The sequence below is a fragment of the Phalacrocorax aristotelis genome, chromosome 3 (assembly GCF_949628215.1).
Source record: "Phalacrocorax aristotelis chromosome 3, bGulAri2.1, whole genome shotgun sequence".
Classification (NCBI taxonomy): Eukaryota; Metazoa; Chordata; class Aves; order Suliformes; family Phalacrocoracidae; genus Phalacrocorax; species Phalacrocorax aristotelis.
Window position 1 is genome coordinate 53831065 of NC_134278.1, and position 15693 is coordinate 53846757.

General features: G+C 42.4%; 1 protein-coding gene across 2 annotated transcripts in view; it reads right to left on the reverse strand.

Moving 5' to 3' along the window:
* The window catches only part of HS3ST5 (heparan sulfate-glucosamine 3-sulfotransferase 5), a 204045-nt gene extending 194255 nt beyond the window's left edge, over positions 1–9790 (reverse strand). The window contains exon 1 of one of the 2 annotated variants that reach the window (XM_075087478.1): positions 9458–9645. The gene's annotated coding sequence lies outside the window, so the exon portion shown is untranslated. Of the gene's footprint in view, positions 1–9457; positions 9646–9761 lie in introns of those variants that run through there. The other variant, XM_075087479.1, reaches the window with a different exon arrangement.
* Between the last annotated feature and the right edge of the window lie 5903 nt (positions 9791–15693).

Below are 15693 nucleotides of genomic sequence, written 5' to 3' on the forward strand. Positions count from 1 at the left end.
CTAAAAGATTCATCGTGATTTCTTTCTAAAACAGAGAATACTGAATATTCTACCAAATAAGGATTTCTGTCTCCATTTGTATTCTCTGGCAAAAGTTAGTATTGCACCTTTGAGAAGAAGTGCTGGTACCCCCACTATTCTAAATGACATTTTTCAATACTTTACAAGCTTCTGACAACAAATTCACTGTAAATAGATAACAGGTTTCCTATAACAGCGATTTCTGGATCAACTGACCCCAGCATTCAATGAGAAACATAACTATAAATAATGAAAAGTATGCAGAAAAGTAGCTACAGTTTCCAAAATGTTTTACCACATTTAAATCTTCCAATACATTCAGAGCATTATTGCATATACCAGAGTTAATGACTGCTTACAAACAAATATTAAGCCCCTTTTACACTGTTTGAAGAAACATCATGCTGTGCTGTAGTAACAGCACTTAAATCAGTGGAATTCATTCCTAACAAGAAAAAAGAATAAACAATGCGTATGTATTTGGAGTCATACTGACCTAAATAATACTAAACTACATCTGTGCAAGTGAATTAAATAGTTCTAGGGCATGAATCCATGCCCTGGAACTATATTTTTCTAAAACATAAAATCTCAGGGCAGTCCACGACACTGTTTTTATCTTGGCTACTTGACCAGCTATCTCCCAAGGGTTTCCTGGGCACAGCTAGGTCACTAGCCCAGCCTAGGGACTGTTCCCAAGAGGCAGGCTAGCTGCAGCCTGTGCTTGGGAGGCTAAGGGAGCTTAACCATATGGAAATGGCCATGCATATCTGGCCTACAGGCTAGAGGGAGGCCTTGCATCATTCAGTTTGCTCATTAAAAATATAAGCAAGAAGCAGAAATACAGCTGTAAGAGGGGAAAAAAAAAAAAACAAAACCAAAAAAAACCCAAAAAAAAAAAACCAAAAAACCCCCACCAAACAACTAAAAACCAACAGACATTCCCAATTAGTCTCCCAACAGTAAACACTCCCAATTAATATCTCATTATTACTGGAATAAAAGGGACAAACCCTGACAAATCTGTTCTCTTGTGTCCCTGGGGGGTAAACAGAAATGAGTGGCCAGCTTCTGTCTACCACTGTGCTGGGGATTTACACTGTATCTCCATGCTGTGCTTCCCTTATTGATCCAGTGCACTGGTGCTGATACACATCCGAGTCCAGAGGCAAGCTGTCTCGTCCCTAAGCACTACTTACTGATATGTGTCAAGTCACATAAAAAACACTTATTCAACTTAAATTCCTGAAAGAGTAGACTAAGTAGACTAGATTTCTTTCCAGCTTGCCACTAAATGTCTTTCAAACCTACATCCTGAGCCTAAATACATTTCGGTCAGAGGATGTTTTCCTCTTAAAGTTGTTAAGAAGACACACCTGATTTCCCACTTGCTATGAAAGTGCCTCGCAACGAGAGGCTTCCTCCTCTCTTTCTTTCTGTTATCACCTTAAGTCTGCCTCAATGTGTGAGCTGTATTCAGGAATAAAGCAATAAGCAACCCTACACTAGTAAGTGCCTTCGCAAGCCTGTGCCTGGTTACCTTTCCAATACTTCATCCACTAGACTAAACCATGATCTAACCAGTGGTGTGTGCTCTAGAACTGAGCAAGAAGTATTCTCCCCATCGGGATAAATATTCGGAGCTTTTTAAATTCTGTTTGGAAGTTGCAAAAGGAAGATAAAAAACTTAAAACTTTAGAAAGAAAAACATTCTGATTTGTGAGAATGGGGACTTTTTTTGTTTTCATTTTTTTTTTATTTTTACAAAAAATCGGCCTATAGATTAAAAAAATACATCTTTTAATTGATGTATAATCACAACACACGGAAAATGTATGAAAATACATCTTTTCTACGGACAACTTTGGTTTCAAGGAACTTGTATGTCCAAAAAATATAAATTCCAAAGAAATTTCAACCGGCTTCAAGTTTTTCATGAGAGCTGATTGAAATAACCTTCAAAACCAAGACTTTAGTAATAAAAATTTTTTATCTATTCTGAAGTTACATTAAAAATTTATTATTTTTAATGTAGAATATTTTCAAGGTAATGAATAACAAAGAGACATTAACCAGATATATTTACATCGTGTGAAAGAGAAAATTGTTTGAAAGCTTAAAAATGTTTTTATTCCCTTTTCTTTTTTTCCCCTCTTTTTCTCACTGAATTCTTCCCTGCTTCCCCAACAAGAAAGGCAGAAAAGAAAAAGTTATATACCTTTCAGAAATTTATATGCTATAATGCTGGTAAGTAAAGCTTCTGTCATGAAATTCATCCTTTGTTGTTTCTTGCTATTAAGTTGTGCAAGGTGGAGGTATACGAAAATGTCTCTGAAGCATCTGCACCATAAATAGTCTCTTTGGTAGCTTCCAGGAGAAAAGCAAAGGTAGTTACAACCCTGTAGGCCCAGGAGGAAAGAGCTGTTGATTCATGTTCTCCTGGATCTACCTCACCAGCAGCCAGGCACAGGCAGCAGTCATGAAGGAACTGCTGGGAAAGCAACCACAGAAATGAAACACGGGTTTAGGTAGATCTGAATGAAGGTCTGGGTTTCCATTTTCTGCAGTTGCACAACTGAACTTTTTGAAGCCCAGGTTGTTTGGCTGTACCTGAAGGAAGTGAATTACATCCTTAGGTCAAAAACCGTTGAATATAGGATACTAAAAGAGGAGCTAGCAATGTCAGTTGTAACCAGAACTGTTTGGTATATGCAAACTGAGAACTCCTAATCCTCGAAAGAATTTTCATTAATTCTTCTCAAATCTTTTGTACCTCTGAATGAAAACTCTACGGTTGGTAAAAAGATTACCAGTCAGCTTTCTTTTTCAGAATTATTTACCAAAAAGATTATAATAGATTATTCTAGCCAGATTGTGCATCATCATTCAGGAATGTAATTTTCCACAAGGATAAAAATAAAGGCATGTTGTTTGACTTTACTGATAGACTCTACACTGATAGACTTCTTTCCTACTGCAAATCTGCTTTACTTTACACTGAGGAGTAATCCTTTTACAAGAGGCAGGAATGTGAAATTATAAATAAGAAGGATCTGCTGCCACCTCTGACATTAGTTATACTTCTATAGCAGTTACAAAGGTGAAGATGTGCAACAGCAAATAATCTAAAATAATTTTCCCCAAATCTTATTTCTGATATCATGCCAAATTTAGCTCCGCTCAGTCCAGTCAACTGTCTTTTCAGCATCAAAAGTTGATATTAAAAAATGGTATATCTATTTACTATTATCTATTAAATACAGTGCAGTATTAAATACTCCTAAAGGTCCACATTACATTCACTGATATTCTTTCCTGGTTCTTCAATGTAAGACTGTAGTTGCTTTTTCAAGTCTTAACAGGAAGATCTTGACTGTGATTGTAGATGACACTAGCCTGTAGCTGGCAAAATATCTTTCAGATTCATGTTTTTCAGGACATAATGTAACATTAGCTCCAGACACTGAAGTGAAGATTCATTTTGTTTTCTCCTTTTTCAGGATTCAGTTACTTCTTTTTTTTTTTTTTTTTTTGGCAGAACTGGTTATTATTTATAGCCTTGGGTTTAAAACATTCTTCAGGAAAACCATTGGACCCTGCTGTTTTACCTTCAGGAAACTGTTTAACCACTCTCAGCTATTTATTGTGTTGTCATATCTTCCTCTGTATCTTCATGGTCAGAAAGGAAGAACAACCAGCAAATCCCTGCCGAGGTGAGGAAACCAGACAGTAACAAAGTAGGGCATTATACAGTTGTTGATATTAAAAGAAAAAAATTATATATGGATGCACATGTATACACACAGATAAATTTGTACACAAATGCACACAAAATCTGCTAGGGCCATCTGGATTTCCAATGCGGGAAAAGGTTCTTTTCTGGCTTTTGTCCTCTTTTGAATCTCCCATCCTATCGGTATGTCAGCTTTAGTTACTTCTCCTGTGGCCAGAACATGTTAGGTAACTCAACTTTCATAATTTTATTTTTACACTCAGTTGCATTTATTTTTATGTTTTACTCCTGTTTCAAGGACCTTTCATAAAAGAGTAAATTTTTTCCTCTTAAAAACAAACAAACAAACAAACAAACAAAAAACCACATCCTTACATGTTTTTACTTCATTTTGCCACATCTCCTCCATTTCCAACTTTGTTCCTCAGTTCATTTAAGGTTTTGCCAAACTCAGTTCTGTCTGCATATCTGGCAAAAGTCATACCTTCTATAACTGTATCCAGTAAGAGAAAAAATAAAAACAAACCTGCCTGCACAGAATCCAGGTTGCAGTGTAAATCCACTTCCATTGACGTAAACTGACTTGTCTCCCATGAGATGCCAGTTTTCTAATGCTGTCATCACAGTAGCAATGCCATGTTGCAAAGGGAGGTTTTGATGTAGGTTGAAAGTCTGTCAGCTAGTGCAGAAAGTTTACATGTTGCTAGGCAAGCTTAAGTACCTGTTGTAGAGGTCAACTCCCTTATTTGTTGGCTCATTTTCCACTTAATTCTACATAGGGCTAACCCGTTAACATTTCTTTACATACTTTTAAAGAAAAATAGCATATATATAGATAACAAATTGGTTCACAAAGTCCTTCTACCAATCATTTTTGGTATTTGCAGACATTTTTTAGTGATTTGTGCTGTAACCTAAAATTGTCATCTCTTGCTAGGCTCTGAATATGTCTGCTATAATAGAGGCTAATAGTTTTATTTATGACAGTCCTTTGGAGTCTCCAGCAACTGTGTGCAGTCAAGATTGTTCAAGCCATTATAATACAAGATTGTATTACAGTGATTTGAATGGATAAGAGTTCTTTCATCTCCAAAACAGAAATTGATTGATAGACACTGTTCTGTAACATATCAGGACATATGTGTTACTTTAATCCCCGAGACAGAGAGCTGTATTTTCCCAGGCAACACTGTTGCAAGAAATAAGATTCCCAGTGAGTAAAGGTGCTGGTGCAGAAAAAGTCCAGGAATTACCTTTTTGTTTTTGTAGTGTGAAATATTCTGTATCAAATCAGGTACCTTAAAAACCTTAAAAATGTTTGGGGATATTCAACAGTTTAAGCATGGGGGCATTCCTTCAATTTGTCTCCTTGAAAAATGGCTGGATCTTACAGAATTGGGTATTAAAGTCAACCTGATGCATTATTAGTTCCTGATACTTTATCTAGAGTTCACTTTGTGGTAGTCCTTCATTATAAACTTCATCCCTCACATCCTATCTACAGAAGTTCATTTGGATTAGAAATGTCAAGAGTACAGCCTTTCAACTCTTTTTAAAACAGTTAATAGCTTGCAGTACTTCTAAAGTATACGAAACATTAAAATAAAATGGTAGAACTATTTAAAGCTTTTCCCCTGGAAGTTAAAAATTAAAGTTGTCTGATGCTGACAATATTTGATAACCACAGATTTCAACACTTGAATAAACTTGGGAAAATTATTACTTTTCATGGTCATTGATCACGAAAGCATCTTTGTTCAACAAAACATGATTAGGTCCCTCTGAGGTCAGCACATGCTTAAAGACTAATATTTATTTAAGGGTTTTGCTGATGTGAATCTTTCTGCAATTACCGTTTCATCTGATTGTGTTAACAATGCACAGTAATGCTTGTTTGTTCAGGAAGAAATTTTGTGCTTACAGACTTGTAATACTTGAGAGAGAGTATGGAGCTAACACAGTATTTATGCAGCAGGACAGAAGTACTATTAAGTGCTATTGCTGGGTTGGGCAAACCAAGTGCATAAATAATACAGAGAAACACAGTCTTGGTAGCAAATGGTGTCTGGCCATTTTCCTTAAAAGATTAAAACTTCTGTTCTTGCCTTTTTTTGTTTTTTAAAATTTGCATGCATTTGTATTTTGAACCCAAACTAGCTTTTCTTGTATATCCATCTTTATTTCATTTAGCCAGTAGCATATAATTTCAATCTGCATGCTTTTCTAGGGAAGATCATATTATCAAGGAAATGTCCTGACTGAAGTAGGGAAAGTTGAACACACACACACACACACACACACACACACACACACACGCACGCACGCACGCACGCACATGAAAACAAAGCGCAGTTGAGACTAGACATAGGCCAGTAATTGATATTTTAAGTTGCATGTGACACTCTTTCCTTGTTCTGTTGCACTGCATTTAGATATTGTATGGCTCCCCAGACATGCTATGCATAATTTTACATACCATCTGCTTTACATGCCAGGTTCCATATGTACAATGTACAACCTAAAACCAATATTTTGATTGATTTGAGCTACAGCGGAGGCTTTTGTTCTTAAATTGCTGGATAGAAGAATACTGTCCTAAATAAATTATCTGACAAATGTGTTCTGGGATTAACAAACAATCAAACTGATTTTGAAAATGTTTTAAAAGGTGTAATTGTTACAAAATTCAGGTGACTTTCAACAGTCCCCCTAATATTGCTTCCCAAATTCAAATACTATGAGACCGGTAAACACTTGCTACCATTCACTGAACAACCATAGCAATACAATGGCATAAACAGGTTTCAGCTTTCCCTTGGACAGCAAATCTGCAATAGCCTAGAAAAAGGTGTAGTTGAATAAAGACAGAGAGCACTTATTCCTCAAAACAGGATGAAGTTTATAAAGATGCTAAAAGTGAATAATGGATATTCAGAATCGCCTCCTGGAGTTTCCTGGCACTTCATTATATGGCTTCTTTCAACCCCATTTTAAATACTTCAATCTTACATACTCTTCAGTTACAGGTAAGCCTAAGAAGCCTAACTTTCTATTTTGGAAATGCTGTCCACAAGAACATCTGGCTGCATTTCCATATGCACATATGAAGAATAAGTATTGGAATGCCAAAATGAATAGAATACACAATTTCAAACCGATGGCTCTCAGTACAAAACTGAAGCTCTATGCAAATATATATCCTCATTTTTAGAACTGCTGACTCTCTTCATCCAAGCAGGCAAGGAGGATTAAGCATTGCTTTCGACTTTTAAAAAAGCACACACACCCCAAAAAAAAAGAAAACCAACAAACAAACAACCCCATCCAAACTCTTAATATAGAAATAATCACCATATTCTTCACATTTGTCTTGAAACGGAAGCTTTCTCAACAGAAATAGGTTGTGGCATTACAGTGTGTTGGTAGGCAGCAGATAGAGTTGAGAATATAGGAAGCAACAAAGCAGCTCAAAGAAAATTTTTCTCCGTGCAATGTCCCATAAAATATGTATCCTTCAGCTCCATGTATGGCACACGATAAAAGAAACATTTGAATTCACAAGGAAATTAGAAAGGAACTTGTAACATGACATTTTTAAAAGGAGGTTTCTCTCTTCCCTATGTAACTGCAAGGAGAGAAGAGATAACCAGTGAAGCATTTGTCCATTCTACAGGCTTTTTTTCCCTTGTAACATGAACGTCTTCATCTGTTCACAGTTAAATATCAGTGGCACATTCAGTTCAATTCAATGGCAATTCGACTGGATGCCTACAGATAAAGATGACCAAGAGATGCAGCACCTCAAACTTTTTTTATACTTGCCTATTAACACACACTTGTGCTTAGAAGGGAAACATTATTATTGGACCATAACTGAGAAAGGTTATTTGTCTTATCAATGTAGTAGTCACATTCTTCATGGAGTATGGGCATAATTCTGCTACTGGACAAGTTGTTGACCACATGCAGCATTTTTGGGGTTTTTTCAACACTCAGATTTGAAAAAAATTTAGAAGTGTGTCTTCACACTCTCCTTTTTAAGGCATTCCAAGTGATTGAAAGTGGTTAGTCGGGTTACAGCAATAAGACTAGCTTTTGCCATTTGAATATCAGTGTTTTTATTTGGTGTGTCATTATATATCTGAGTGCTCCTGATCTGAACACTGCACTGAACAGAGGATGTTCTGTGAACTAGAACTTCCATTTGCTAATGGACTTTTTTTTTGCATAAAATCTTCCTTGTAGTCCATATGAATATGGGCGTTTTAATTATTAATCAGAAGCATTCTTTCTTATTTCTATCTGTGTTGTGAGAGTTCTTAAAAATGAGATACAAAATTAATGTACATTTGGATTTTTTTCTCCTCCCTAGAGGGAGGCTGTTCAAGTGTTAAATGCTAATGCAACACCTTTCCTTACAAACCGTACTACATTTTTCTTGTTGCTTCTCTATTGAACCTTTCTGGGCCTGATCCACAGCCACTGAAGTCAAGGGGAGCCCATCCAATTGTCTTGGTCATCTCCCCCTCCTTCCAAATTTTAGTGAGAAAAAAAGGCATACAGCACCAGAAAAGTATAAGGTACTAATCTGGTAATACTTTATAATGTCTGTGGGTAAAACAATGGGCTTCAGTCCATCTTGATACCAAACACATCAAGAAACTGTTCTGATATTCCTCCAGTGCAAAGTGGGAATGAAAATCTAGAAGGCATTTCTGGCACAGTGAAGCTAAATAGCCTTGGTTAAAAAGCTACCTTTTAAAAACGAAGTTTCTTTTATCAATCTCTCTCACTTTGCCATCTCTCAGGCTTCTGCCCAGAACCTTTCATTCAAAAAGTATTCGGTATTAGCCAGAACCTCCTTCCTCTGAAGTCAATTGGGAGTTTTGCCATTGACTTCACCAGGAGAGTTATCATACCCAGGATGCAGAACACAGTGAGGAGAGATGTCATTGCCACAGTAGACATTGTAAAAGTGAGAAAAAATATGTACATGATTTAGCAAAATCCTCTTAAAATTCTCCAGCAACAGTCAGCTTTTCGGTATGTTTCCCACAAATGGCACCAGGCAGACCAGGAGAACAAAAACCCCCTTGCCCGGTGTCCCTGGCATTGGGTAGCCGGCGCTGAACCCCAGCCTGAGAGGAGTTAGCCGTGCGCAAACCCGAGCTTAGCAGAGCCATGCTACTAAATCGACAGCAAACATTTTGCAAACATTACGCCTCCCCTAAGGGACGAGCGTTCTGCCACCGGAGCCCGCTGTAGCGCAGGGGAGGGAGCAGCCGGGACGGGTTGCTCCCCGGGCAGGGGAGCGGCGGGCACCCTCTCGCCGAGGTGGCGGGGCACCGGCGGGGCCACCGCGCTCCTCCCCGCGCCCCGGCGCGCAGCACCTGGCTGCTCCCCTCCGCAGGTGAGGCGCCCGGCGGAGCTCCCTCTCGCCCCCGGACGGCGGCACCGCAGCTCCCGACGCACCGGACCGCGCTGGCAGCCCCCGGGGACGTCGCCAAAACCGAGGAGGAGGAGTGAGGGGAGAGGCAGGGCACAGTCCCCGGGGCGCTCCGGGGGCACGGTGCCCTTCGCGCCCCGGCCGCAGAGAGGCGCGGAGCGGAGCCGCCGCGGAGGGAGCCCCCAGCGCGGCAGGGCACCCTCCACACCTCCCCCGTCCCCGGGGGACCCCGGCGCGGCGCGGAGCCCCGTACTCACCGCGGTGCTGCAGGCAGCAGCCCGCAGCGCAGGCGAAGCGCCCCCGCCCCGGCCGGTGCCCGCTGCGGTGCGCGGACCCCGTCCCTCGGCGCCCACATCCGAGCCCCGGCCGCGCAGCTAAAAGTCCTTCTGAGGAGCACCCGGCGAGCCCCGCCGCCTCCTGCCTCGGATCGCTGTCACCTCCCCTCCCCTCGCCCCCCCGCCCCGCGCCGCGCCCCCCCCCGGCGGGCGGCAGCATTATAAAGCGGTCCCTAACCCGTCAGATCACGCACCGGCAGAGGTGCCGGTCCTCGCCGCTACTTACCGGGCATCCTTCAGAGCGGCGGGCGGGAGCGAGGGAGGAGGAGGAGAGAAGGAGGGAGGGAGGAAGGGAGGGGAGGGGGGGATGGTCCTGGCGGGCTGCGCGGCGCGGCGCTGCGCTGCTCGGCAGCCTGGGCAGCTCGGCGGAGTGCTGCGAGTCCGTGAGTGAGTGCTTGCGTGCGTGGCTGAGTGTGCGTGTGTTGCCGGACACAGGCGAGCGGAGATTCAGGCACCGAGGGGCGGCGGGGAGCGGCGGCCGGGGGAGTTCAGGGGGCGCAGCCCGCGCACGGCGGCGCGGCCAGGTGCGGCCCAGCGCGCCCCCGGCCCCACGGGGCCCCCCGCGGCCGCGGCCCCCCGCGCCCCGCCGCCGCGGCGGGAGCTGCCGGGGAAGGGCTTGGGGAAGGCGAGCATCCTCCCCGGTGGCACAGGCACCACGGGCTGGGGAGTGGGGGGAAGGGATTAAAATTAACGATAATAAAAAAAGCCCAGTCAGCAGGACAGAAAAGGAAAAAAACCGGGAAAACTCTGTCTCTACTTCCCGGCCGCGGTTTGAGCCCCCCGCCCCGAGGCTGCGGTCCCGCGGCAGCGGCGCGTCCCCGCCGCGCCGGGAGCCGCCACCGCCCGCGGTGCAGCACGGCGGCAGCTGCCGGTAGCGCCCAGCTGAGAGCCGGAGCCTCTCCCCGCACACGCAGGAGCCTCCCTCCCTCCCTCCCTCCTTCCCTCCCTCCTCCTTGCCTCCCTCCCTCCCTCTCGGCCCGCTGAGGCAGGTGCTGCTGGCTCTCCCGCGGCCGAGGGCAGGGCAGGGCAGGGCAGGGCCGGGCCCTCCGCCGGCAGCAGCGGCCCCTCGGCGGGCACCGGGCCGGGCTCCCCCGGGCACCGGGGCGGCGCTGGGAGGCTGCCCCCGCCGGGACGCGGCTGAAGGGCGGCGAAGCGAGGGGCGGAGAGGGGGAGCCGGCTGTCCCCGGGAGCTGCCGGCGGGCCGCGGGAGCGACGGCGGCGGCGTGAGGAAGCGGCGGGGAGGGCCCGCCTCAGCCGGGCAGCGGTGCGGTGCGGTGCCCCGGCGCTTGCCTGCAAACGCTGCTCTCCCCGCGCTCGGCTCACCTTGTGCCCGGGCGGAATGACCCGCTGAGGAGGACCGAGGACGGTGCATCCTTACTGCCTGGTTTCCTGGGGGAGGGGAGGCGGGAGCAGGCGGAGAAGGGCGGCAGGGCATAATTATAACAATCACACGGAAAAGGGGGGGGGGGAGAAATAAAAAAGGCAACACGCACGCTAAAAAAGCCCGTTCTCGTGAGAGAAATCAAAAATAGCCGCAACAGCGTGGAAAGTTGCTCGCTTTGTGATGTACATTACAGCGCTGCCGCCCGCGCACCCAAGACCCGCGCAAGGTGCGGCTGAGGGGGGCTCCGTGCTTCCCGAGCGCTCCCCCTGGCGCAGCGGCCCGGGCCAGGGGTCCCGGGGGCGCCGGCGGCCGCCGGCTGCTCGCCCGCGCTCCTCCCTCCAGCTGTGCGAACCGGCATCGGCGATAAGTGGTGCCGTTTTCGGGGGGTGGGGGGGGAAAGTCTGGATAAAATTCTAACTTCTATTTACCAACAATTCATGCCCTGATGAGAAAAAAATAAAAAAGAAAAAAAAAAAGCACCAAACCCAGATCAGGCAGTTAAATGTACGGAGCCGGAGGTAACGTGGCTGTTTGCCAGACCTATGATCCATTAACCTCTTTAGCTCATTGTTGGCAGGCAACAATAGCACACGATCAAATCTTTATATTTTAAAGACAAGCCATTTTCCTTTCGTAGTAAACTCCCCTCCCTTAAGTTGCAATTAAAAGGGGTCTCTTCAACAATAAAAGTAATAAGAAATAAATATACTGTGGGGTTTTTGCTACTTTGTGTTCATTTTATGAGTAAAAACATTGTGCTATGCTTAAGGTAATATGTAAAAAGGTGGACAGCGGCGTATAAAAAATTCTTACTTTATAACAAGGGTTTTGGATAATTTTACCTTCACCATTTAATTATTTATTATTTATACTGTGTGCCATTAAAAGCTTTAGTTTCGGTTCTTTTACAGAGAGAAACCAAGCAAAATGCAACATAACAAAATTAGACTATGAAAATAGGATATATAGGGCCCTTTTTTCCTTCCATATGAGTTATAGATGTATATGCACATATACGTGCATGTCCTTTAATCCAAACGCATTCTGTCTGGTTATATGTTCATACATAAATGTCTGTGCACGTGTACATGCTATATATATACACCCATTATATAAATAACATACTTCAAAATAATTTAAAAAATTAGTATAGAAAATGAGCATAGAAAAGAAGCAAAGCTAAAAACACAGGTCTCGGCCCCCTGCTGAGTGCTATAAAAAAATGCTACCACTTGGAGGAGAAGTCATAGAATCACTGATACAGAAAGAATATGAAAGTTATACCTTGCACCTTATTCTTTCCACAAGCAACTTAGTTAATTGAAATACATCCGTGGAAAAATGGAATTACCAAGTTTTCTGGGTTTTTTTTGATAAAAGGCATTTTGATATTAGGCTGTGGTCCTGACGGTGATGTGCCAAAATACTTGTTTTGGAAAGTCTGTGTTCAGAGCAGTTGAATCTGTCACTGCTACATCAAGCTGTCTGGTCTAGGAGTGGAAGATAATATGTGCGACAAAGATGACGGATCCCATGAGGATCTGGGGAAAAGGAAGGGGAAAAGGAATGGGAAGGGGGATGGGGTTGGGGAGCAGGGCTAGCTGGGTGACAACAGTGAATACAAGAAGCTGGTATGTTACAGGGGAAACTGGGCCTGGAAGAAAAAGGCCATCTCATGCGGAGAAGGCAGCATGAAAGACCTTCATCTCCTTTCTCATCATCAGGCTGTGCTGTAAAACACATCCCATTGCTCATTAGGGGATGAGGGGTGTAGGATAACATCTACATCCCCTCAAGTTCTCCACACATTGCTTCTAAATCCTCTGTGATTTAGAAGTCCACCCCAAAAAAACTAACATAACACTCTGGGAAATGCTAAAAAATCTAAGCTCACAGGACTCGCCTACTTCCTAGAGGATCTTTGTTTTCCCCAAGGAGGAAGGTTTTAGGGGTGGTTTTTGTCACCCTGACCGACTCCTCAGACATAGTTAGCTGCACTATGCTGTCTTAGCCCGAAGAGGAAAAGGCCCAGACTCTTTGCTGGTTATTGTGTGGTTTTAATCTGAGAAAATGAAGCCTTGATCCCATTTTCATTAAGATCAGTAACAAAATCAAGAAGTGACTGATACATTACCAGAAAGTTTTGAGTGCATGAGGCTGCCTGGCTTCAAGAGCAGATGTTTGGGATGGGAAAGAGATGTAAATCTATACTGTAGAGTGTTAAATTTAGGCTATATTTCAACCTGTTGTGGCAAGAGTAGTCATTAATAGCTCAAAAATGAATAAGTGCTTATTGCTACTGTAGAGAGCCTGTTAAATATTGAAAGTAGGTATATTTTAGCTGGTTGCTTTTTCACTGTGTTTTCTTCACTACGCCCAAAGTGTTTTCTCCCTGTTTGAGAGTTGCCTACTCTAATATGGGAGAGGTACAGGGCATCACACACTGGTCTCTCTTTGCATATATTGTGTAGGATAATCACATTGCTATTAGCAGATGGAAAACTGCGATGTTCCTGGCTACCCAGGCTTCCCGCCTTTCACACGGGACAAAAATAGTTGATATTTGGTAACCATTATTTTAAGAAAATACAAAGTTGAACCCTCTGTTCTTTAATAAGTTCTTTTTTTCATTTATTTCTTTTTCACTACAAGGTATATTACCCAATAGCTTTACTGTATACATGTTCAGTACTGTAACTTGAAGAAGTATGTATCACTTATTACAAATTAGCTTTGATAATAAAATAATAAACAAAACCTGTCATCCACTGCAAAAAAGCAAAGCCAGCAAAAATAGATAAGAACAGTTAGACTTAAACACCCAGTCTTTATTACAATTTCTCTACAGCTGCATTGGCTTGTAATCTCATTAACCCCTTTAAACCAAGTAAGCTGATGCTCAAGAGGGTTTTCAGAAAGTCAAAATGATGGAAAAATGACACAGATTGGTACAGGAGGGCTAATCTTCCTTATATAACGGTAAGAAACCAAGATAGTAGCTTCAAATGGTGGTGTTCTGACAAAATATGAAATTCAGTTTGCAAGCCAACATCTGACCATTAAAAGTCACGCTGTTTTGTCAGCACGTAGATACATGGTCTTGGTTGTTAAAAAATATTGTCACTAATAGTAATAGGAATATATCCTGCCTGCATTTTCAGTTTAAAATTCAAGTTTCAGTAATAGTTCTGGCAATTAGAATAGAGAGTTGCTTTATTTGTTAAACATCTGGTCTGCCATAAAGGTATGTTTTATGTAATTATATCCCAATTTTTCAAACTTGCATTCTGTTCCACGGGAAGTGTCTCATACCCCAACTTTTTATTAATTTATGGCAAGTTGCCGTATTTTTTGGAAAAAAAATGTGCCCTTCAAGAACTTCATAAAAAGTTAAGGTGTTTAAGGATTTTATAGGATTATGTAAACTCATGTATTACAAGAATGGATACAATTTTTAAGAAATCTAACAAATACCCTTCTGTTAGGTTGGAACTTGCTGTCATAACCCACTAGAAACATGCTTCATTGAATCAGTAAATACTATATTTTTGAACTGTCTGCATATTATTGACTTTTCTGGCTTCTGCAAAGCATTACCTCAGAAGTCCCTTCCCCCCATTGTTTTCATACTAGAAAAATCAATTCAAATCTTAGATATATAGAGCAACAAAGGTAATCTAACCTTGATATATTTCAGAATTTATACTATCTCCTTCTTTATTTTGTTGAAGCTCTGCTTTGCAGGCTTATCTGCAGCACCTGAGAGTTTTGACAACTCTTTCTAAACATATAGCAAAACATACTAAACCATAATAGGTTGAGAGGCAGCTTATTTAAAATCATAGTGAAATGTGACTTGCATGTTAAAGAGAGACTTACATGTTGGGAAAAAGAATTCCAAAGATACTAGGCTTAGAATCACTTTCTGCCTTCAAATGTCCATGCATGACTATGTTTAGGAAGAAAAATAAATTTTATACAAAGATCTAACATTAATTTTAGTAGAAGATCAAGGTCTATGTGCAGAGTTATTTGGTCGTTGGGCACCCACACTAGTCACCATTTTCACAGGTTTATGATGTTTTTACTCTTCTGTTCAGTTCCAAACTAACATACGAGGCCTTTCATTTTCCATTCAGATAAGCTTTGAAGTTTGCATATAAGAGGAATAACACTCAGGTATTTAACTGCCCCTTCCATGTTTATTCCTGACACTGCCATTACCTTACACTGCTTTTAGCTTCTTCTAAGTTTGCTAAACTTCAGTGATTCAACCTGAAATTCTGTATGCTGGAGATCTGCCTCAGGCTGCATGTTTTTAGCATACCCAACAAAAATGGCTCAGCTATACCTGAGAACGAGATTGAAGGACATCAGTTTTGTTTTGTTTCTTGCTAATGCTTCTTTGTAAGACTTATTTTTGTAGAACTCTAGATCCTGCAGGTAATGGAGAAAAGACTTGTAAGTTGGTACAGTGATAAGTATTAGTTTTGTTGAGGACTCCTTGGAATGTCCCTAAAAATTCATTTAAATCTTCCAGTTCAGGAACGCTTGGAATTTCAGTTCACACATGCTAAATAGCAGTTTGTTAGAGTTATGCAGCTAAATACTTACATTTAGCTGTTCTCCAGCCAGGTATATTCAGATGTTGCCTGGTTTTGTCTCTTCCAGTGCTGTTGTTCTTAAGCAGAGGGTGATACTCATATTCAATGCCCTTCATTTCCTTAGAGTCAAAGCTGCACTGAGAAGAAAGCTGGTTCAGCTGAACACAGGA